The sequence below is a fragment of the Cydia splendana genome, unplaced genomic scaffold (genome assembly GCF_910591565.1).
Source record: "Cydia splendana unplaced genomic scaffold, ilCydSple1.2 scaffold_111_ctg1, whole genome shotgun sequence".
Taxonomy (NCBI): Eukaryota; Metazoa; Arthropoda; class Insecta; order Lepidoptera; family Tortricidae; genus Cydia; species Cydia splendana.
Window position 1 is genome coordinate 70,253 of NW_026946837.1, and position 23,367 is coordinate 93,619.

At 37.1% G+C, this 23,367-nt stretch overlaps 1 pseudogene; it reads right to left on the reverse strand.

Annotated features, from left to right (window-relative positions):
- Positions 1-11,995: 11,995 nt before the first annotated feature.
- On the reverse strand, positions 11,996-19,401 carry LOC134805442 (piggyBac transposable element-derived protein 3-like; annotated as a pseudogene).
- Positions 19,402-23,367: the final 3,966 nt, after the last annotated feature.

Here is a 23,367-nt window from a genome sequence, read left to right on the forward strand (position 1 = left end):
AAAAAATTCATAACAATCAAGTGGAGGAATGAATAACAAACACACGCATACGTACACACACACACACACACGCACCCACGCACACACACACAAAATTTGTAATACCTACTATACCTAGTACCTAAGCAAATCCGTAATATTTTCTTTTGTATCTGTTAGGGAGACCTGTTATTGGCTTTATGATTGTATCCTAGTTAGAGTCTGGCTAGCCAAAAATTGTTGACAGATATTTCGTTGTTGTATCACCAATTGTCTATGATTTGAAATAAAAGCTAAAAGTCAGTTGACAATTTATGTCATTCATTCAAATTGTTTGCGGTTTATAAGGGGTTTATTTTAAGTAATATTAATAATGTCTATACTGAGTGAGGTTCGCAAATTATTATTTAAGCTCGTAAATAATTACGACAATGTGCGAAGTCGACGTGTAGCGTTATATAACGAAAAACTGCAATGTTTACAACTCCTAAGCAAATGTAAACAAATTAGAAGGTTGGTGCTCTATAAATATTTTGATACTTAGCATTTAGCATATTTGGCATAGTACTTGTGTATTTTTTTGGTGATGCATTAATATTACGGTATGATCGAGCTAGGTCTTATTTACACTACATTTAATTTTTCGCCTTGTTACAATGGTATATGGTGAGAAAGTGTTAACATATGTGTTTATCGTTGACTGTACTTCACATAGTGGTAGAAATTATGTGAGCCGGCATTGAGTGCACGTCAACGTATATTTAACTTATATCCTTAGGTACCTTACGTGTGCACAGAAAATCTAAAATATTTTCTAGTATCAAAACTATAATTCCTACTACACAAAGTGTGACCAGCCCAAGATTTTTTGAATTTCCCGCCAAACATTTGGGTAAAATTTCAGTAGCCAGACTCTATAAGTTTATATTGTTTGTTAACGCTGTTGGTCTTCTAATAAAATAAAATAAATTTGATTAAATTCCAAAGCCTGTTAATGGGATAATTATGGGATGGGAAATGGAACTCCTAGAAAGGACAAGTTTTCGTAACTGTTCTTTGATGGAATTATTTGTAAAGCTGACATCCATTCTAGTAACTAGATATTTTACTTTTAACCAAAATTGTATGAAATGCGCTCCAAATCTTACTTTCATTTTTTATCCGTTTAAATAGTTTTATAGCCTAAATCACAAATAAATAAATAATTCATGAATAAATATTTGGGGACAATCTTATACAGATCGGCCTACTCATAGCCCCAAACCAAGCAAAGCTTGTAATATGGGTACTAGCTAGCTCTAGGTAGTACTAACTAGGCGACGATATATATACGTATAGTATATTGATAAATACATGCTTATATACATAGAAAACACCCATAACTCAGGAAAGTCAGGAACAAATATATGTGTTCATCGCACAAATAAATGCCCTTACCGGTATTCAAACCCAGGACCATCGGCTTCATAGGCAGGGTTACTGAATGGTCACTACCCACTAGGCCAGACCGGTCGTTACAAATGACATCCATATGACATCTCCATCCTTTAATTTTTACTTCTAATTTTTATTTTAAGTGATCGTCGTATCGTGCCGATTCGTGCCACCAACATGAAAGAAGAGGAAATCCTCTTCTGTTCTCAATCATCGTCATATTAAATATCTTCTTATTTTACTAAATTTTGATTTAAACATTCGTTCTTTATTCTGTTTAACTTCTTTCTTCTATCCGTCGCCTTTATCTCACCTAAAACGCACAGTGGGTGCTGCGTGCGGTCTATTTTTCTATTTTCCCGGATCCGGTCCGGATCCGGTAGCTCCTAAGAAGTGCCGGATCCGGCCGGATTACCGGATCCGCCGGACCGGATTGCAATCCCTAATTGTATGTTATATTATTTTTATGTTATACTAATTGAAAATATAGATTTAGTGCATTATACATAAGATTAGTATACGTTTTGAACGTTTGTAAACTGAAATTATACCAAAAGTTCGTATTCATTATGATACGCACCCGCATTTAATGAAGTGGAACTGCTGATGATGATCAGAACAGAACTCTTGAACGACGCATAATACACGTTTGATGATTTCGAATTTCGATTTTGACTTGGACTGGGACCCGGACTCGGATCCAGATCCGGACTCGTACCCGGATCCGGTTCGGACCCGGACCTGGACTCGGACTCGGACTCGGACCTGGACTCGGACCCGGACTCGGAACCGGACTCGGACCCAGACTCGGACCTAGACTCGGACCCGGACTCGGACCCGGACTCGGACTCAGACCCGGACCTTGGCCCGGAAAACCACTATGATACCTAAATTAAATAAACCACTATGATTACCTACCATAAAATATAGGTATAAAGTATGATGATGCCAAACCCCTCCCGCTCAAACCCCCGTACTTACACCGCACCGCATGCGCCGTTAAGTGAGTTAGGTTAGGTTTGAACTGCGATCTTCACAGGATCGAACAAAAGTGGGTTAGGTTAGGTTAGAACTGCGAGCCTTACAGAAAAACGAAATGCTACTAGAAAAGTGGGTGGTTTCATCTCCTTTTCTATATAGCGCACCATCTACAATAATCTTTCACCAGACCCCAGAGAAGTCGGTTTTTTTTTCTTAAAAATTATGTGTGAAATATTTTCAATACCGTTAAAGTTGAAATTGACGTTTGTTAATTGTTGACATAGAAGATTGTGCTGCCAGGAAAACTGATCTCATATATGTACCAACTCTGTTAGAGTTAGACCAAGAAAAGTTTGCAGCGATTGTGATAGCCCACGCAGGGCCAGTGTTATTTATACGTCGTCATTTCATAGTAGTTTGACGTTTACAATGACACTTGCTCTGCGTGGGTTATCAAAATCACTGCAAACTGACTCTAAACTGTATGGTAAGCTTTATTATGAGTTGCCATTGAAAAAATACTTTGATTTTATACAAAGAGACGAAGTGGGAAATAATATCCCCTTGTACTAATAAGGGATAATTACTTTACCTACCAGTGAATAAGAAGATTCCACGAAAGTTAATGCTTTGTTTCTACATTACTATCATTATCCTAATATTTATATATATGTATGGCCTTTTATTAGATCATCGCCCCTTCAATCCTGACTACTTCTACCTGTTCGTCAGGTGAGATGGGCTGTCCGGTAGTGACGTCACAATTATTTAATCATTTTAACTAAAGTTAAATTGACAAGTCCAATCACATTACTTTTTATAAATGAACACACGTAAAAAAATGCGGTATTATTACTCTTATTTTTGGAAAGCCGCTAACATCGGAAGCCGGTGTTGCTCGAAGCCGCTAACATATAAAAAACATTTTTCGCTTTTTTTTCAACTCCGTAGTCCATATAATATATAGAATTTGAATATAATAAATATGGTTATCGAACAAGGGGAAATCATTTCTTACCAGAAATCACCCCCTTCCACTTACCCCCTTCACTTTTTTACATAATTTTCCAAATCTAGATGCCAAACTTACCTAATAAATCGACCCCAGTTTCTCATTTGCAGAAAATTGATCTGTCCTATTAAGGGTTAAGACGAAACAGGAGCTGAGTTTTAAATATTTTAGGTAAATATACCCGTCTCGCTAACGGAAACGGCTCCTAAAACTAGTGCGATAAGGACAACCCATACAACCATTTCCAGTCGCCGTTACGACGCGGTGTTGACACATCTTGTGTCGACACCGTCTGTTTCGGTCACAATTCCAGTCGCAGAGTCGTCGCCGTGTCGACACAGCCGGCCTAGCCAAGGTTACAATCGCTATCGCTTCGACAACGAAAAGCTTTATGTCTCTCTATCACTCTTCCATATTAGTGCGACAGTGACAGTTGCATTTCGATCGCTACGGAGCGTAAGCGATTGGCATCTTGGCTACGCGGCCTGTTACCAGAAATGGGGAAGGGTCGACACATAACACAAAGTGACATAAAGTGTGGTCGCCGTGTGCACACATTGTTTCGGGTTTGCGACTACTTTATGCCAAAATCATTCGTTCATTCGTTCATTTTGTTCCTGTCAAATGGAAACTGTCAGATGGAAAAATACTTAAATAAAAATAAGTGACATTAATACGCCATCTCTAAAACGGATTACAAGACGTAATTATATATTGTTTGCATTTATATTACAATAGGACTTAAATTATTATGGGAAATTAAACTGCTCGAGTGATTTGATAAACTAAGTGTAATATAATCAACGCGCCACCACATTGTTTTAGTTTAGCCGGAAATGAAATTGTTTACTTCTCAGTTCATAACTATATTATTTGAAGCATTTTTAGTACTTCGATGCGTATACTATACTTAAATAACAGAAATAATGCTTTACATACTACGAAACTTGTTAATTATGATGTATAAATATGGTTTAAGGCTGAGAAATATTGCAGTCACAAAGTAGTTGCAATGTTTCGACTTTGTGTCGACTCTGTGTTGACACATGACACGCGCTGTCAAAAGTAATAACAAAGTTACTGGTATGTTACTGGATTTGCAAAATGGCTCCTTGTGTTGATTTGTTTTCAGATATTCTCAAAGTGTAAAAATTCCGTGGTCAGAGATGGGCATTAATCGATTAACTGTTTATTCGACTAATTAATGGAATAAAAAAAGTTAATTCTCAAATTTTAATCGCGATTAGTTTAGTCGACCTAACATAGATTGAAATTGAATTAATTTGAATTATCGATTAAATCTCGATTGAAAGTTGACAGGGGGCCATTTTTGTACGTAAAAATAATAGAAATGTCTTGCATGCAGATGGTAGCAAAACACTTTGTCATAAAAGTCGAGATGGGTGTCGATATATAGGTTTTAGGGAGTGCCGATTTCGAAAATAATGACCATTTTGGAATCCGAAATGGCGGCCATGCACTGTGTCATAAAAGTCGTCATGGATGTCGTTTTATACGTTTTAGGGGGCCCCAATTTTGAAAATGATGACCATTTTGGAATCCAAAATGGCGGCCATGCACTATGCCATAAAAGTCGTCATGGGTGTCGTTTTATAGGTTTTAGGGGGCGCAGATTTCGAAAATGATGACCATTTTGGATTCCAAGATGGCGGCCATGCACTATGTCATAAAAGTCGTCATGGATGTCGTTTTATAGGTTTTAGGGGGCCCCGATTTAGAAAATTATGACCATTTTGAAATCCAAAATGGCGGCCATGCACTATGCCATAAAAGTCGTCATGGGTGTCGTTTTATAGGTTTTAGGGGGCGCAGATTTCGAAAATGATGACCATTTTGGATTCCAAGATGGCGGCCATGCACTATGTCATAAAAGTCGTCATGGATGTCGTTTTATAGGTTTTAGGGGGCGCAGATTTCGAAAATGATGACCATTTTGAAATTCAAAATGGCGGCCATGCACTATGTCATAAAAGTCGTCATGGGTGTCGTTTTATAGGTTTTAGGGGGCGCAGATTTCGAAAATGATGACCATTTTGGATTCCAAGATGGCGGCCATGCACTATGTCATAAAAGTCGTCATGGATGTCGTTTTATAGGTTTTAGGGGGCGCAGATTTCGAAAATGATGACCATTTTGAAATTCAAAATGGCGGCCATGCACTATGTCATAAAAGTCGTCATGGGTGTCGTTTTATAGGTTTTGGGGGGCGCAGATTTAGAAAATAATAACCATTTTGGATTCCACTTTTATGACAAAATACGTAGCCGCCATCTTGGATTATTAAAATGATCATCGTTTTCGAATTCTGCACTCCCTAAAACCTATAAATCGACATCCGTGACGACGCAAGTTATCTTTATTTTCAGATCTAACAAATTGCTACAGAATACAAAGGACAAAAAAGAAGCGAGGAGGTAATGAAACAAGCAAATATACAGATGATTCCTCGACGCAATTGGGTGATTCTTAAATTGTGTCCAGATTTTTTTTGTCATAAAAGTTTTTATTTTTCACATATTACTCTCACAAGTTCCGTGACATTTCGACCTTGTAATTTTTTAAGTAAATGTTTTTGTTTATCTATGAGGATCTCACTAGAATAGTATAATCAAGGTATGTTTATATTTGATGAATGAAATAGTAACGCAAAAAAAAAATATATTTGTGTCTTATATTCCTGCCGAAGACTTTTATTTTACCTTTTCCTTCTACACAAGTTTGGCCAAGTAATAAGAATTTAGGGCTCTCAATTTTATTTTGACTTCTACAACAGTAAAGCTACGAGGCCATGTTTGGTATCGTTTTCGTATAAATTCGCAGTACCAAATTTAGTTAAGGTATCACATTGACACCATTCCGAAGTAAAAACATATAAACTTATTAAAATACTTTCTTTTAAACTCCTCTTCACGCTTAAACTGCTGAACAGTTTTAATTTAAATTTGGTACACATATATTTTGAGTCCCGAGACAGGACATAATAAGTTATCTCAAAAATCATCCTTTAAAGGTGTGAAATGAGGTGTAGGGGGGAATTCAGAATTGACTTCTTGAAGTTAATACTGTTTAAGTTTAGGTTTGAAGTCATGTTTTTTCATCATTTTTAACTAAATCAAAGATGTAGACCATCCCAAATTTCATATAAATCGGTTCATCGGTTATTGATTTCCCGTACAAATTTCCACGCCACTTTTCACACCTTCAAAAGATAATTTTGGTTATATTATAAGATCTATCCTATGTCCTGTTCCGGGACGCAAACTATTTCCATACCAAATTTCAACGAAATCGGTTCAGCGGTTAAGCGTCAAGAAGAGTTTCAAAAAACCGGCCAAGTGCGAGTCGGACTCGCGTATTAAGGGTTCCGTACATTAAGTCCGACTCGCGCTTGACTGCACATTTCTAATAGGTTTTCCTGTCGTCTATAGGTAAAGAACTATTTTGTGTATTCAGACGGACATACATACAGACGCACGAGTGATCCTATAAGGGTTCCGTTTTTTTCCTTTTGAGGTACGGAACCCTAAAAAGATTTATTTTTATTTTGTGGAATGGTGTCAATGTGATATCTTAAATGGATTCAGCACCCCAGATTTATACGAAAACGATACCAAACACGGCCTAGCACCTTCACTGATATAGATATATCAAGATAATATTGAGAGCCCTAAATAAACTTTCAAGAGCGGATATCTCAAAAACTATTCAACATATCGAAAAAATTGACGGAATAAACTTGTAACAAATTAAATTAACTTTCATTTTGTATAAGTGGCCATGGCGCTGAGATGCATAGTTTCCGAGATATAATCGAAAAACGGGAAAATGGGACCTTCAAAGCCCCCTCTCTTCCCCCCGCTCAAGGGCTACGGCCGGGGACTTTTGATATGTTCACCTCCTAACTTGTCAAACCGAGTTACGGAGTCAAAAATTGTGTTCCGAGCATTTCCCTCTACAACTTTTAGAGCATTCGTTGCCTGACCTAAGTAGCTTATTGAATTTCTTTAAAAACTTTTCTGTAAAAGGTTGACGGGTGTTGGGTGTTTATATGGTTTCGGTCGATTATTATCATTTGCATTGCCCATGATGACTTACTAGAATTACGAGCACACGAGACACTAATAGTAGTTTGACAAACCTTGGTTTTCAAGAGGTATTTTATATTGACATTTGCTGTCACAAATTTGCTGTCAGATTTAGTCGCAAACCGCACGCAAAGTGCACACAAATGTGTCGACACCTTGTTACGGAAAAGTGTAGACACGGCGACGACACTTTGTTTCGAAACAATTCTAGACACATTGTGTGGACTCTGTTACGACACATCTGACATTTAGTTACCACTTTGTGATTCTGCGACTGGAATGGTTATATGGGAAGGCGAAAAATCCTGGGTAAAAATCTCAAAAATCGAGGATTCGTACTCGATTGTTTCCTCTTCCAAAACTTAACCAATCGTAACCAAATTTGGAAATCTAAATGATTATGAAATTATCTGTGTCGGATCGTTTTGTTTTTTTGGCTAATTGATATCGGTTTTAAATACTACGCCTCTCATTGCGGCATAGTCAATGAGGCCATTTTGGCCATTTTTAAAGGGCTCTAAAGCCTTAAACAACTAGAATATCAAAAAAAAGCAAAACGGTCCGACATAAATATTGACAATATTAATCTGTGTTGAAAAAAACAACGGGTTGCACTCCGAGAGTGCCGACAGAAGTGAAAACTCAATGACTAGTCCAAAATGTCTGCAGCACTATGTATAATTGACCCATCCTCCTTTCTATTGAAAAACTTTAGTTCCGAAATTGCTGGCCAGTGAGCTTAAATTTGTAGCGTTAATTGTTTAAAATTCGAATAGAAATTGTAAAGTTAGGTACCTTGAAGCCCTCGCATCTAAATATATTTGGTCATGATATTTTGAGTTTTATTCACCAGTACTAGAGTTCATTTTTATTAGCGATTTCATCAAGATGTAGCTTTATTGAATTATATTGGAGTGATATAAAGTTAGAATGTAACTGTGAGATCCTCGTATTTCAGCCCGTACAAGATTAGAACATTGAGCTTTATTGCTTAATATAAAAGTCCAGTTTTAAATAATTGACCTGTTTATGAAACGTTATGACTAAAGTTCTTTGGTGAATAACATTGGTCGTGACGTGACACATGACGTCAGCGTTACGTTACGCGTTACGCTGAATCGAGTTTATAATTTTTTCCCCACCTCAAAAAGTGCTCAGCGCCGCTAAAGAAGTTTTCACTTCAAAAATAATTCATCAAAACCAGCCTCCCAGCCAGCCAACCAAACAAGAAACCCACGGAGGAAACAGTCGAGTACGTTTGTATGGAGAAATGACCACTCCTGTTGGCTCTTAAGGGAGGCCTTTCTTGGCTTTATAAAATAAGCTAGATCCTTGTTCATCATTTTTTTTCTGTATTTTATTGAAGATCACAATTTTGTGTATTTTGTTCAAGTTGCGGACGGAAACCAGCAGCGTGATTCACCTAAACGTGTCCGCGGCGAGCCTCATCATGGCGTCGTATGCGCTGCCCTTCCAGCTGTATGCCCTCGTAACGCGATGGGAGCACATCGAGGGGTCACTGGGCTGTACCGTGTATGGATTCGTCACAACGCTGACAGGTAAGTTTTAATTTGATTCAAAGAGGGAAATAGAAGAGTCGTAGAATGTAAGTATTGGGCCCCATACATTCCACGACTCTTTTATTCTCTCTATTCTCCTTTGCTCGACTTAGTATGGAGGTTTGGTCCCATCCGGCAGAAAGCACAAATCTTGGCATACATAAATAGCTTTAACGTTAATAACTCATAACAGTAATAATAACAAATCGTAAAAAGGTTTCACTTGGATAGTGGGTTCGTAAGCACACCATATTTTTTTTAGTTTACTGTGAAAGTTACAATAAAAATATCTAGTAGAAGTATATTCTCGAATATATTTTCTAAAATATTGTCTTTGGATTATTGTTAAGACTTATAGTTTTATAAATTAGGCTTACTTTCTTTCGAAAATTTGTTCAAAAAAACCGGTCAAGTGCGAGTCGGACTCGCGTTCCAAGGGTTCTGTACAGACCGGCCGCAACAATGAAGTGGTCCTCTCTCCTCGATGTGCACCTGGGACGGCCAGATCCAGGTTACTGAGCAAGCCTTCCAGTCCATGTGAACTTTTGGTAGACTCTGGAGACAGCAGACTGACTTAAATTCAGCTGTTCAGCAACTTCACGCTGCTTAACGGCTCGGCCAAGACATCGAGCGACTTGCGACAGTTGCGACGGCGGGAGCGGTAACCATAGGTTGGAGCGAAAGGTCCGATCGCTGTGTCACGCTCCAACCTAATATGGTTATCGCTCCCGCCGTCGCAAGTCGCTCGATGTCGTGGCCGAGCCGTAAGGCCTTGATTCAGCAAGAAGATGACTTGGCTGGCTTCAGTTTCTGTGGTGTCCAGTTTATCCAGGTGATTCCAGTGATTAATTGCGTGAGATATGCACAGATCAACTTCTGATAAGCGACTGATAAGAAATAACCGGTTAAATCGGTTTTTATGGCTCTCAAACGGGCTCAACTCGTGTGTAATCAAAGCAGGTAAAATCAAATTTTCTTCAAAAATAACAATTATCTGAAAATTACCTAACCGATTTTATGGGTTATTAATGTAGTAGGAGATCCCCCATATAGCCGACCTTCACCAATCTGTCTGACGGATGAAACTATGATAATATGGAATAAAATATGTTCCAGAAAATAAATAAATAGGATTGCCTAAAGAAATATGGTCAAGGCTATTTTTAATAAATTTTTGAAAAAAAAATTTTTTCGGCAAATTTTACCGATTTGTCTGACGATCGAAATGAGTTTCAATGGAAAGTATACAACTTGTATAACATAAATCATCTAGGTTGCCTATCTTTTTCCGGTCACTATTATGTGGTTGCCGTGTTTAAAGAGGTGATTTTATATCGATAATTGCACTCATCTGTCTGACGCTTGAATTATACATCAAAATGATGGTAATTTTATTGCAAAAACAATGGTATGGGGTTGCCTGCGAAAATCCGGTCACAAATGAGGGTTGCCAGGCTTTTAATTAAAATAAGAAGGGAAGACTTTTAGCAATAACTCATAAACGGCTGAACTGATCAAGTTTGTTTTAATTTTATTTGATTGAGTTTTTTAAGCACTATTTGCATGATTTTTTTCATATTTTTTGGACAGATTTTTCAAAAGTTAGAAGGACAAGCTTGTGTTTTTTTCTTTCTATACGATTATTTCCGAAATGATTCACTTTATCAAGAAATGTTGTTTAAAGACCCGTATTCATTTTGAAAGCCCTATCCAACGACACCCCACACTATGAGGTTAAGAAGATAAAAAAATTGTCACACACATTTTGTTTCTTTCAAAGCGATTATTTCCGAAAATATTCACTTTATCAAAAAATGTTCTTTTAAAAACCCCTATTCATTTTGAAAGACCTTTCCAACAACACCCCACACTATAAGGTTGGAACGATAAAAAAATTGTCACACACATTTTGTTTTTTTCGAGGCGATTATTTCCGATAATATTCACTTGATCAAAAAATGTTCTTCTAAAGCCCCTATTCATTTTGAAAGACCTTTCCAACTATATCCCACACCATAGGGTTGCTACGAAAAAAAAATCCTCACGTACATTTTGTTTCTTTCGAGGTGATTATTTCCTAAAATATTCACTTCATCAAAAAATGTTTTCCAAAAAACCGTATTTATTTCAACAGATCTATCCAACGACATATCACATTATAGGGTTGAAGCGAAAAAAATGGTCACATATATTTTTTTCTTTTTTTTTCGTTTGATACCTATGTTGTAAGATGTCATTTGATATGAATTTTAAAATAAATAGGATTCTTCAAAAAATCATTTTTTGATAAAGTGAATATTTTAGGAAATAGTCGCCTCGAAACTCTCGAAAGAAACAAAATGTGTGTGAGATTTTTTTTTTGTGTCAACCCTATAGTGTCGGATGTTTTTGGAAAGTTCTTTCAAAATGAATAGGGGTTTTAGAAGAACATTTATTGATAAAGTGAATATTTTCGGAAATAATCGTTTAGAAAGAAAAAAAAAGGTTTTTCCTTCCAACTTTTGAAACATCTGTCCAAAAAATATGAAAAAATCATGCAAATAGTGCTTAAAAAACTCAATCAAATAAAATTAAAACAAACTTGATCAGTTCAGCCGTTTATGAGTTATCGCTAAAAGTCTTCCCTTCTTATTTTAATTAACCCTTAATTTGGCAGAGACTTTGATAACACAAATTTATATATTTTGCTAATAAAATTGAATAATTGTACCTTCAGAAGCTTCCAAAAAATATAAATAAAAATCTAGATTTTCCAGATCCCGAGGAAAACTATGTCCGCTACACCGGACTCTGCCAAATTCCTGGAATATAATAGACAAATGGAGATGTCCGCCGAGACGGGCATTGCCAAAGAAATAAAAAAATATTTAGAAATAAAAAATGTACTTCAAAATTCAAAAATATACATTATTTTGTGTGAAAATCTAGTTGACAATTTCTGGGGTTTTTTCCTGTAACGAAGCATAATCTGACATTGCACTTTATACAGTATACAACTGTTTTTTTGTTGCAATACATACAGCGACCCTCAGATTTGGTGCTCATGAAATGCCCAATATTATCATAACGCACTGAGTCAGCTGGACGAACTGCAACTGGCCTTTTGACAGTACATTCCACATTTTTTTCACGATGATCTGACCTGTTAGACTTGGTCAAAGCTGTATATAAGTCTAGTCTGAAGCCGTTTAGTGGTTTTGATTCTAGATCTTTTGAGCAACAGTTTTTTTTATACAAAAGCCACCCATTGTTTATACATATGTCAAGAATTTGTGTGAAGATATTCAAGTACCACCTTCGACTTTTAAATGGAATTCTGTATAGAGATATAAGCATGTCTGCTAAATCTACGCCACCCATAGTTTTATTATAAACTTTCACCATATTAGGGCATTCCACGTCGATTTTAGCTTTAGCAATTTTGCAGTAGCGTTTAATTTTTTGTACCGGTTGAGAGTCGGTATATGAACTTATGAAGGTGACACATTTGTTATCATGCCAACGTAGTACCGCCAATTTGTTGGTATTGCAGACAACTTCGGAGAAACTACCTCGGGCTTTCTTTTTCAGCACCTTCTCGCTAGTAAGTTTTGCATCAGTCCCTCGCAGTCGATTACGACGAATAGTTCCCAAAGAGAAAATGCCGTATTTTTCGCGCAAAATGTAGACCAACTCCGGCGATGCAAAAAAGTTGTCGAAACATACGGTTGACGGTTTATTTTTTATTGACTGACAAAGAGCTAACACTATTTGTGCGCCAAAGCCTAAAGTTGCTTCGTCGTCGGTGAAACTATGAAAACGGAATGTGTCTTCTCCGCCGTATAATATAAAGTCATATATCATTCCACTGACACCAGCACGGACTAAATTTTTAAAACCCCACTTATTTGGCTTATCTTTCATATATTGGCGTCGTTTACCAGCTTTCTTACCTTTGTAGGGAATCATCATCTCGTCCACACTAAATTCTTTCTCAGTTTCTTGAGCAAGACAATTTTTCTTGATTTTTTCAACAAGGGGCCGAACTTTATAGTACCTATCCGAAGTTTCGAAATTACTGTCGGCAAAATGTAAATATCGACGGATTTGTTGATATCTTTTTAGGGTCATAAGATCGGCTATTGGTGGGTATCTTAATTGTTTAGACCAGTAGTCTAAATATGATGGCATTACAACAATTCCCATCATAATTTTTATCGCCAAAAAGTCACGAAATTCGTCAACAGTTAAGTCAATAGATCTTCCAGATTTCTGCACTGAAAATTTGTTTGTTTCAGTAACAATGTCTATAAATAACTTTTAGGATCTAAGTCCTCGTATTCGTCATTATCGTTAATAATTTCCATCTCGGCTTTATGTTAGAAAAGCGCACGACGCCATGTATATTCCAGGGAAAATTTCTTGACAACTTTGCGCCTTTTACTGGCAATTTTAGGTTGTCTTGATCGAGTTTTTCGCGTTGTGGGTACTGGTGTAGGCAAAGATGGAATAGACGAAATAGACGGAATATCAGTATAATTTTCTTGATCAATTACTTCCCGCATAATAAATGTTAATGGGACATTTACATCCTGCAATGTATGTACCTCATAACTATTTACAACATTGTTGTAAATAAGCTCATGGTCATTTTCAGAACTATTTGAAATATTCAGTCGTTCTAGCGAGGATGACAACGAGGGCGCTGATGAGGAAACATATGAGTCAGCGTCAGAATTATCAAGCACTTCATTTTCGTCAGTAGAAACTTCACTTGCTTCAGATTCGGCATGTTCTTTAGGTATGAGCGCCAAAATCTTTGCTGATCGGCCTAACACCTTGTGCTGTTGGAAGGTAAACAAAAAATCTTAGCAAAGAAGTGAGTTTGTTTACGAAAGAATCTATACATTAATAAAAATTAAATTTATTATATTAGTAAAGTTAAACTCGGTGTTTTTGGCAGAGTCCGCCACTGCGGACAAATATTACTAAACATCGTTTACAGCTTATATGGTGAAGTCCGGTGAGACGGACAACTGATTCGAGGCAGTTTAGAGAATGACAAAGTAATAAATTGCTATTTTATACTATTATTTCCTTTCAATTATATAACAAAGATTTATATTTTGATTCAAATTGACTCGTTTTTTTGCAAAATAACAGAGATAAACGCATATATACCTTGGTAAAAACAACTGACGTGCGAGGCGGTGCCATCTTACAGATTAACTAATATAATGACATTGAGGGTACTTCAACTATATTTTTCTACCCATCCGCAGAATTTCAAAAATCGATTGCCATGTGAAAATATAGTAAATAATTTCACAAAAAGCTGTCATATTTTTTCAAATGAGTTGACCGCCACACCGGACACCGTCAAATTAAGGGTTAAAAGCCTGGCAACCCTCATATGTGACCGGATTTTCGCAGGCAATCCTATGCCATTGTATTTGCAATAAAATTACCATCATTTTGATGTATAATTCAAGCGTCAGACAGATGAGTACAATTGTCGATATAAAATCACCTCTTTAAACACGGCAACCACATAATAGTGACCGGAAAAAGATAGGCAACCTAGATGATTTATGTTGTACAAGTTGTATACTTTCCATTGAAACTTATTTCGATCGTCAGACAAATCGGTGAAATTTTCCGAAAAAAAATTATTTTCAAAAATTTATTAAAAATAGCCTTGACCATATTTCTTTAGGCAACCCTATTTATTTATGTCCTGGAACATATTTTCTTTAATATTTTCATAGTTTCAGCCGTCAGACAGATTGGTGAAGGTCGACCATATATGTGGGATCTTAGACCAATGTATTTGATAGCATAATGAATAAACAAAAACACGACTAAAACTAAAAAACCGGCCAAGTGCGAGTCGGACTCGCGTTCCAAGGGTTCCGTACATTACTCAATTTTTAACAATGTATTTTTTATATGTGAAACGCGAGTGAATTGCCTTTAAAAAACCCGTAGGGGTCGGATCAAAAACTAAGTAATTAGTCCGACTCACGCTTGACTGCATATTTCTAATAGGTTTTCCTGTCATTTATGGGTAAAGAACTATTTTATGTATTTATTTCAAAATTTTAGACCCAGTATATTCGGAGATAAAGTGGGGGAATTGTCATTTTTTGCCTATTTTCTTGAATTACTTCTAAACTGTTTATCTTAAAATTATACAAAAAATATACTTGAAATTTTTATAATGAGCTCTTTCATTTGATATGTAACACGATATAGTTTAAAAAACTGAATTTTTTATTTTCTCATTTACCCCCCAAAAGTGGCCCCTATGTTTAAAATTCATTTGTTTACGTTACTGCTTAGGTTGGAGACAGAAAGCGAAAAACTCGGTTTATCAATGAACAGGCAAAAAACCAAATTGATGATAGTAGACCGAACGGGAATGCTGCCGGATGTTCAGAACATACAAGGCATTGACACTGTAGACAACTTTATCTATTTGGGATCGACCATCAACAATGAAGGAAGCTGTGTCCCGGAGATCAAGCGTAGAATAGCCATGGCGAAAGACGCGATGACACGCCTTCAGAATATCTGGAAAAATCGGGGTATAAGCTATAAGACCAAAATTCGCTTAGTCAGAGCCTTAATAATGCCTATCTTTCTCTATGGAGTAGAGACGTGGACAATCCGATCAAGAGAGAGGCAGAGAATAGATGCGTTCGAAATGTGGTGCTGGAGGCGAATGCTACGAATACCGTGGACGGCAAAACGCACAAATGTGTCTATTCTCTCACAACTTGGCATCAAGACTCGGCTGTCCACCATATGTCTGCAACGCATACTGTCATATTTCGGTCACATCATGCGAAGAGAGGGTAGCAATCTGGAAAAATTGGTCATTGTTGGCAATACCGAAGGCAAGAGAACACGAGGCCGATCGCCAACACGTTGGTCTGACCAAATAAAGGAAGCCACCGCCTCTTTCAAGCTACATCAAGTAGTGAGGGCTACTTTGGACCGCGACCGATGGAGACAGATTGTTCATTTGAGGGGTACCAATGACCACGATCCTCAGTAATGAGGGACCGACCAGAGAGTTTACGTTACATGTGGGTCTTTGGGTCACAATCTTACATATGTGTACCAAATTTCAACTTAATTGGTCTATTAGTTTCGGAGAAAATAGGCTGTGACAGACGGACAGACAGACAGACAGACAGACAGACAGACGCACGAGTGATCCTATAAGGGTACCGTTTTTTTTCCTTTTGAGGTATAGTACGGAACCCTAAAAATGCGACTTGAGTCTATTTTGTTGCTCCCGAGTGTATACACAAATACACATATAATAACTACATATACACATCTTCATAATCACATCGTACATCACAGACCTTTACTTCACCTACAATTACATCACAGACCTTTACTTCACCTACAATTAGGGCATGCAGTACCGGTTCCGGTACCAAGAATTTCATTTCCCGGTTCTGGGCATGGCTGGAACCGGGATTCCCGGTTCTTCCCGGTTCTCAAGGCATATTAAGATTATACTTAAGAAATTGTTTGTGTTAGTGTACAATCTTTATGAATGACTTATTTTCATATAAATTATTACATGCGTATTGATAAATGACTTATTTTATCAAAAAATCTAGCGTTCCAACCTATTTTACGAAACCAACCTGCACACGGCCCTCTACAGTTTGAGACTTTGCCTATGCTCACTCACATTTTTGTAAATCTTCCGCTACGCCCCTTTGGAAATTCCCAACACCTAATCACTACAAGTCAATATTATTGCACGCGCTTTCATCGCAAAACCTTGGCTATAGGCTAGAGCCACCAGCCCTGCGAATCGCTGGTTTACCTCCGCCTGATGGGCATGGCATTACGAGTTACACGGGAGGCCCCGTAGTCGATGCACTCAGCACTATGACCCGACCACGGATTTTTTTCATATAAAACCAACTTCCTAGAAAGAAAGATGAATATTCGAATATAAGTACCTAATATCCTACTTACTCGAGCCAAAACGTAATATCGATTGGAATACCTACTTTACCAGGTTAATTTGTCGGGTTATTTGGGTCCCCCGTTTCATAGCAACATTATTAAATGTGATTTAATGTCCCGAGCTAAAGTACTAGTATTAAAATGGGAATAAATACGCATATTGATGAGAACCGGGAAGTACCGGTACCGGGTCTTCAGTACCGGTTCTTTCGACACAATGAAATTCCCGGGAATTCCCGGGAGCATGCCCTACCTACAATTTGTTGGAACTGCAACAGTAATACCGTATATTTATATGGGACTACAAACTTACTTATAAAAAAAAAAAAAAAAAAAAGTCATTTATTGTCGCAACAAAACTTACAGCAACAAATCGAACAAAGAGAAAACAAAAAAGGTTACAGCTTACATTATAAGGTTAAAGTCCGATAGGGTTGTTGACTGTATATAAAATATAGAATATATGTAATATATTTAATTAACGAGATATACAAGGAGAATGTAATTTTAACGTGACATCGTGTCGTGTGTGCGTTCATATACACTCCATAGTCGCTAACCGTTCCGACACGTCGCAAAAAAAAGAGAACTTGATTTGACTTGACAGTCAACCACCCTATATAAGGGCAATAAGCATTAATTACAGCACAAAGCAGAATAGCGATAAGTAGACATACATCTTACTTCATCATACATCTTACTTATGCAGTTCTTAAATCATTATAACGTGATTGACATTGCAATATTTTTAGGTTTTATATGGCTTGATAAGCTAACAACTACATATGTTTAAAATTTGAAGCTTGTGGGTTATGGTAGAAGTACCTTAGAATTATGATGATCGTGAGTGAGTGAGTGAGTGAGTGAGTGAGTGAGTGAGTGTGTCAGTGTCGAAACTAAGGAACTTTGACGTACAATAATTTTTAAACTACCAGTTCAAATTGAATTTTTTGAGAATATATCTAAAGCATTTTAAGCCCTATAGATGTCACTCAAAATTCAGGGTTCTAGCTTTAGCCAGCACAAAATTACAGGACGTCGAAAATCGCCTGAATCGCTTCGGGAAAAGGATGATACGGCGCCGTGCGTCTTTAGTTTTGCTCGACTTGGCGGGGGCACTGCCGTGCCCCCAGATGTGCGTGTATGATATGCATACCAAGTTTCGTGCTTTCTGCCGGATGGGACCATACTTGAACCTAAAGGCCTGCGCAAACCGGCGGAGCGCAGCGCAGATCACTTTAAAATTATCAATGTATTTTCTTCCCTATCTCAATTACCTTCAGGTATAAATTTAAATGCTTTGAGACTGACCTCGGAGCATCACGGAAGATTGTTACTCCACGGCATCGAGGAGCACGTTAGAGGATACTGCGGCGGTAGGCGGCGGCATGCCGCGGCATCCCCCGGCCTACGCCGAATAGTGCTTGCTCCCTGGTGCGCCGGCCGCCAGCGCTCGGGCTGGCGCCTGGCGGGCGCTCGCGGTATCGCGGAGGATTTTACCTTGCCGGTGTGCGCTGCGCGGCGTAAATCCTCCTCGGTGATCTGCGCTGCGCTCCGCCGGTTTGCGCTGGCCTTTAGGAGGCGCACTATTTAAGATCGTAAAAACTGAATGTCATGGAATATGGAATTCATTTTTTGGGCCGGTTCTTTCGGCTTTTAAGTTTTCTGAGGCAAGTGAAAAATCTGGGTAGTATAAGAGAGCCACCCAAAGGTACCTAACTGGGCATTTAAGCTGATTTTAGCGTCACACTGACCGTTGAATATTAAAATAATATAATAGATAGATAGATAAAATCTTTATTCAACCACAACTTACATGCTTTGTGACACAATAAATAATAACAAGAGACAAAAAGAAAGTTGACAAGAGACAAAAAAAAGAAAAAATCAACATACAATTTGACACTAATAGCAGTAATAGCAATTTACATATTCGACATAAGTAGAGGGTCATGTGTTGTGGTAAAGAATAGGCGCTGACTCAGCATAAATAGTTCATTGATTGCTACTTGCCCACTACGCTTACTCTGGTTTCTGCCGTACTAGGTACTATCACTACAGTCTTATATTAATAGTCATATTTAACTACTACATACATAACATTTTACTATTACTGACGTGCTTACACTTGAGCCTTAAAAATGTGTGACACCCTACATGCTATAACACAAATCGATGATATTGAGATAGCACGCACTATTGAATGCGAAAGTATTGAGCAACTGACAAAAACATTACACACAAACAAAAATGATTTTACAATAATCTCACAAAATATACGAAGCATCTATCGCAACTTTGATGACTTTTCAGCCATGCTGTCCAGCTTTGCACACACACCTGATTTAATCATCTTCACGGAATGCAGGCTAAATTCTAACAAGCCCGTGCCCCAGCTAGCAAGCTATGACGCTTATTTTACTTCATGCCAGCGGAATCAGAACGATGGTGTGGTAGTATATGTTAAGAGTAGCATAAAACATTATGTACAAGAAATATCATTGTCCCAGGCATCCTGTCTTCGTGTGGATATCCTAAATAATATAGTTTACAGATCTCCTTCTAATAGCAATGCAGAACCTTTTATAGATACTCTTAAAACTAGCTTAGAACCGTTAAGACCAGGCAGCGACGTAATAATCGCTGGTGATAGTAATATAAACTTAATAAAAAACCTAATGAAATCGAACAGTCATATGAATATAGAAACAGAACTAAGTATTTAAACACGTTATCATTATTTGGACTCTTAGCTGGCCACACGAAACCAACACGTGACAAAAACTGTTTAGATCACTTTATTTTAAAAATTAATAAAACCAAATTTACCCCATTATAAAGACAACCATAACTGACCATTACACGACATTTCTTTCTGTAGCCAAATCAAAAAAAATACCTCCTAACAATTACAATAAAACTACTACAAACTTTGAAAATGCCCTCAAATACTTAAAGCAACAAAACCTGCCTGAACTAATGTTTTGTGCTGATCCTGATATTGTCACAGACCGGCTTACAAGTATGCTTGGTGAAGCTATAAAAAGAAATACTAAAGTTGCTCTAATACCTAGCTCAAAACGCATTATAAAGCCGTGGATCACTCCAGGGTTATTACGCTGCATTCGAAATCGCAATAAGCTACAAAAAGAGGCTCAAAATAATCCTTATAACGCAATTACAAAAATAACGTACATTAGATACAGAAACTACTGTAACAATCTTTTAAAGAAACTTAAAAGAAAATACGAAAGAGAACTCTTAGAAAAATCTATGCATAATAATAAACTCCTTTGGAAAAACATAAAATCACTAACATACATTAATAAACCTAATAAACTTAATGCTGAGCTTTTAAATATAAAACCTACTGTTACGGAATCAGCTGACACCATAAACAAATATTTTGCTAACATATTAGGAAAAGAGCTTGCCGAATAAATTTGCCCAGACTCTCAAGACGAATTAAACGCTTTCCTCAGTAATCTTCCATGTCAGTCTGGATCCTTCGTATTACTACCTACTAACCAAGACGAAGTGTACACTACACTTATAAATCTAAAATCAAGTAGTGCGCCTGGCTGGGACAATGTATCGACGAAATTTCTTAAATACGTTGCCAAGGAAATAGTCCCTATCATAACTCACATAGTGAATCTTAGCTTTAATTTAGGAGTCTTCCCTAAATCGCTTAAAATGTCTATTATTACTCCCGTGTACAAGAGTGGAAAGAGAGACGACATCAGCAACTACAGACCAATCTCAGTCCTGCCAGTGATTTCGAAAATTCTGGAGAAAATTCTAAATAACAGATTACTAAAATATTTAACCAAATTCAATCTCTTATCAAATTCACAGTTCGGATTCAGACACGGAAGATCAACTGAGGACGCAGTAACATCTCTTACCTCCTCAGTTGTAGAAGACCTTGATAACAACAATAAGTGCCTAGCTGTCTTCCTAGATCTGAAGAAAGCTTTTGATACCGTCTCTCTTCCCATTCTTGTGCAAAAGTTGGAGAGAAAAGGTATCAGAGGAATACCACTTTTACTCTTTAGAGATTATCTCTATGGCCGAAAACAACGGGTTAAACTGGGCGAATGTGTCAGCGAGGATGAGGACGTCCAATATGGCGTACCGCAGGGAAGCGTTCTGGGTCCGACTTTATTTTTAGTGTACATCAACGATCTCTGCGATATGACCATTCCTGGCGCAAAAATATTCTCTTATGCTGACGATACAGCTGTCATTTTTAGCGGAAAATCATGGGGAGAGGTAAAGGTCGGAGCTGAACTCGGAATGGCACACATATCAAAGTGGTTAAGGAGGAACCTACTAACATTAAACACCAATAAGACAAAATATGTTTGTTTCAGCATCTCTCAACCGACTTCTCAAATAGATTTAAAAATTCATTCTTGTCAGCAAATTAATTGTTTTACTTGTAACTGTCCAACTATTGAAAAAGTCTCTGAAACTAAATATTTGGGTATACAACTGGACGAGCATTTAAATTGGTATTCTCACCCTGACCAAGTTATCGATAGAGTCAGAAAACTGCTCTGGATCTTTAAGTCGCTAAGGCACATTGCACCAGGTAAAACAAATCTTACAAAGCCTCGCAACATCTTAAACGAAATCTACGTCTCTCTGGTGCAATCTGTCTTATTGTACTGCATATCGGTCTGGGGTGGTGCAGCGAAAAGTCGCTTTATCTATGTTGAAAGGGCACAACGTGCACTCATAAAAGTGATGTACTTCAAAAAAATTAGATATCGTACTGAAATGCTTTATCAAACTAGTGATCTTCTATCGGTAAGAAAATTATATGTTCTGCAATCAATACTGAAAAAACACAAAGTAATACCCTACAACCCTAATTATAAAAACAAAAGAAATATGGTCAATGTAGCTAAATTTTTACGTACGAGAACTTACTTTGCAAGATCGCACTTTAATTCAAAGTCGTCCTACCTTTATAACAAAATTAACAGAGAATTAGATATTCATTCAAAAACATACCACGAATGTAAATTCCATCTCACTAAATGGCTTAAAACTAAAACCTACGACGAAACAGAAAAGCTGCTAAGAACAGAGTACTAGAATACACTCAATCACTACATACGCGCATACACACACACACACACACACACACACACACACACACACACACACACACATATACACGCACACACACGCGCACACGCGCACACACACACACACACACACACACACACACACGCGCGCGCGCGCGCACACACACACACACACACACACACACACACACACACACACACACACACACACACACACACACACACACACACACAAACACCTGTCTCAGTCGATATTCAAACCTTAAAATCAAACGAGTAAGATCCTACCTGTATTGTTAATGCATGTCTTAGAATTAAGTTAAAAACATATTAACTAGTATTTCTGTATAATTACCTACATTTTTTATGTATAATACGTCACGTTAATAAAATAATAATTGTACTACTTATAAACCTAGGGAAGAGCGGTGTCTCCCAACACAAGCATAAGCTTACCGGGCGGCTCCATCCCCTGTATCACAAAAATGTATATTATTATTATGAAATAAAGAATTTTGATTTTGATTTTTTTGATTTTTGTATGGGAAAAAATCAAACTCTAGCTGAAAGAAGCGGTACCCTCTCATGTTGTTACACTTGTTATGTTGACTAAATATGCCAAGTTTTGTAATCTTTATCTCAACTACAAGGGGGTGCTCAAACACTTTGAAATTTTTCAAAGTTGTATGAAGTCCAAAAAAATCAAGTTATTATTTTTTTTAGTTTTATGTAAGTAGTAGTTTTCACATTATGTGAAAGTGTGATTTAAAAGTTATTTATTGAAAAACCATTTTTATTTCTATTTGTTATGATTTAATCAGGTGAAATTCTAAAAATCTTACTTTTGAAAAATTATAAAAAATAGAAATAAAAATGTTTTTCTAATAAATATAAATACTTGTTTTTTTGGTTTTCATACAACATACAATTCAAAGTGGTTGAGCACCCCCTTATAGTTGAGATAAAATTACGAAACTTGGTGTATTTTATCAGCATAATAAGTGTAACAAAATAAGGGGGTGCCCCGTCGGAAAATAAAAAAAAATGTTTTTTGAACCACCCTAATATATATATTTATATATTTGTACGTTTGTAATTGTGGATGATATAAATATTTGAAAAAAAATACAATATACATAATATGTATCGAGTAACGGTGTGTGTATGTGTGTGTGTACAAAGTATGACGTATAGTTTTAGTTAAATACTTACTTGTTAGT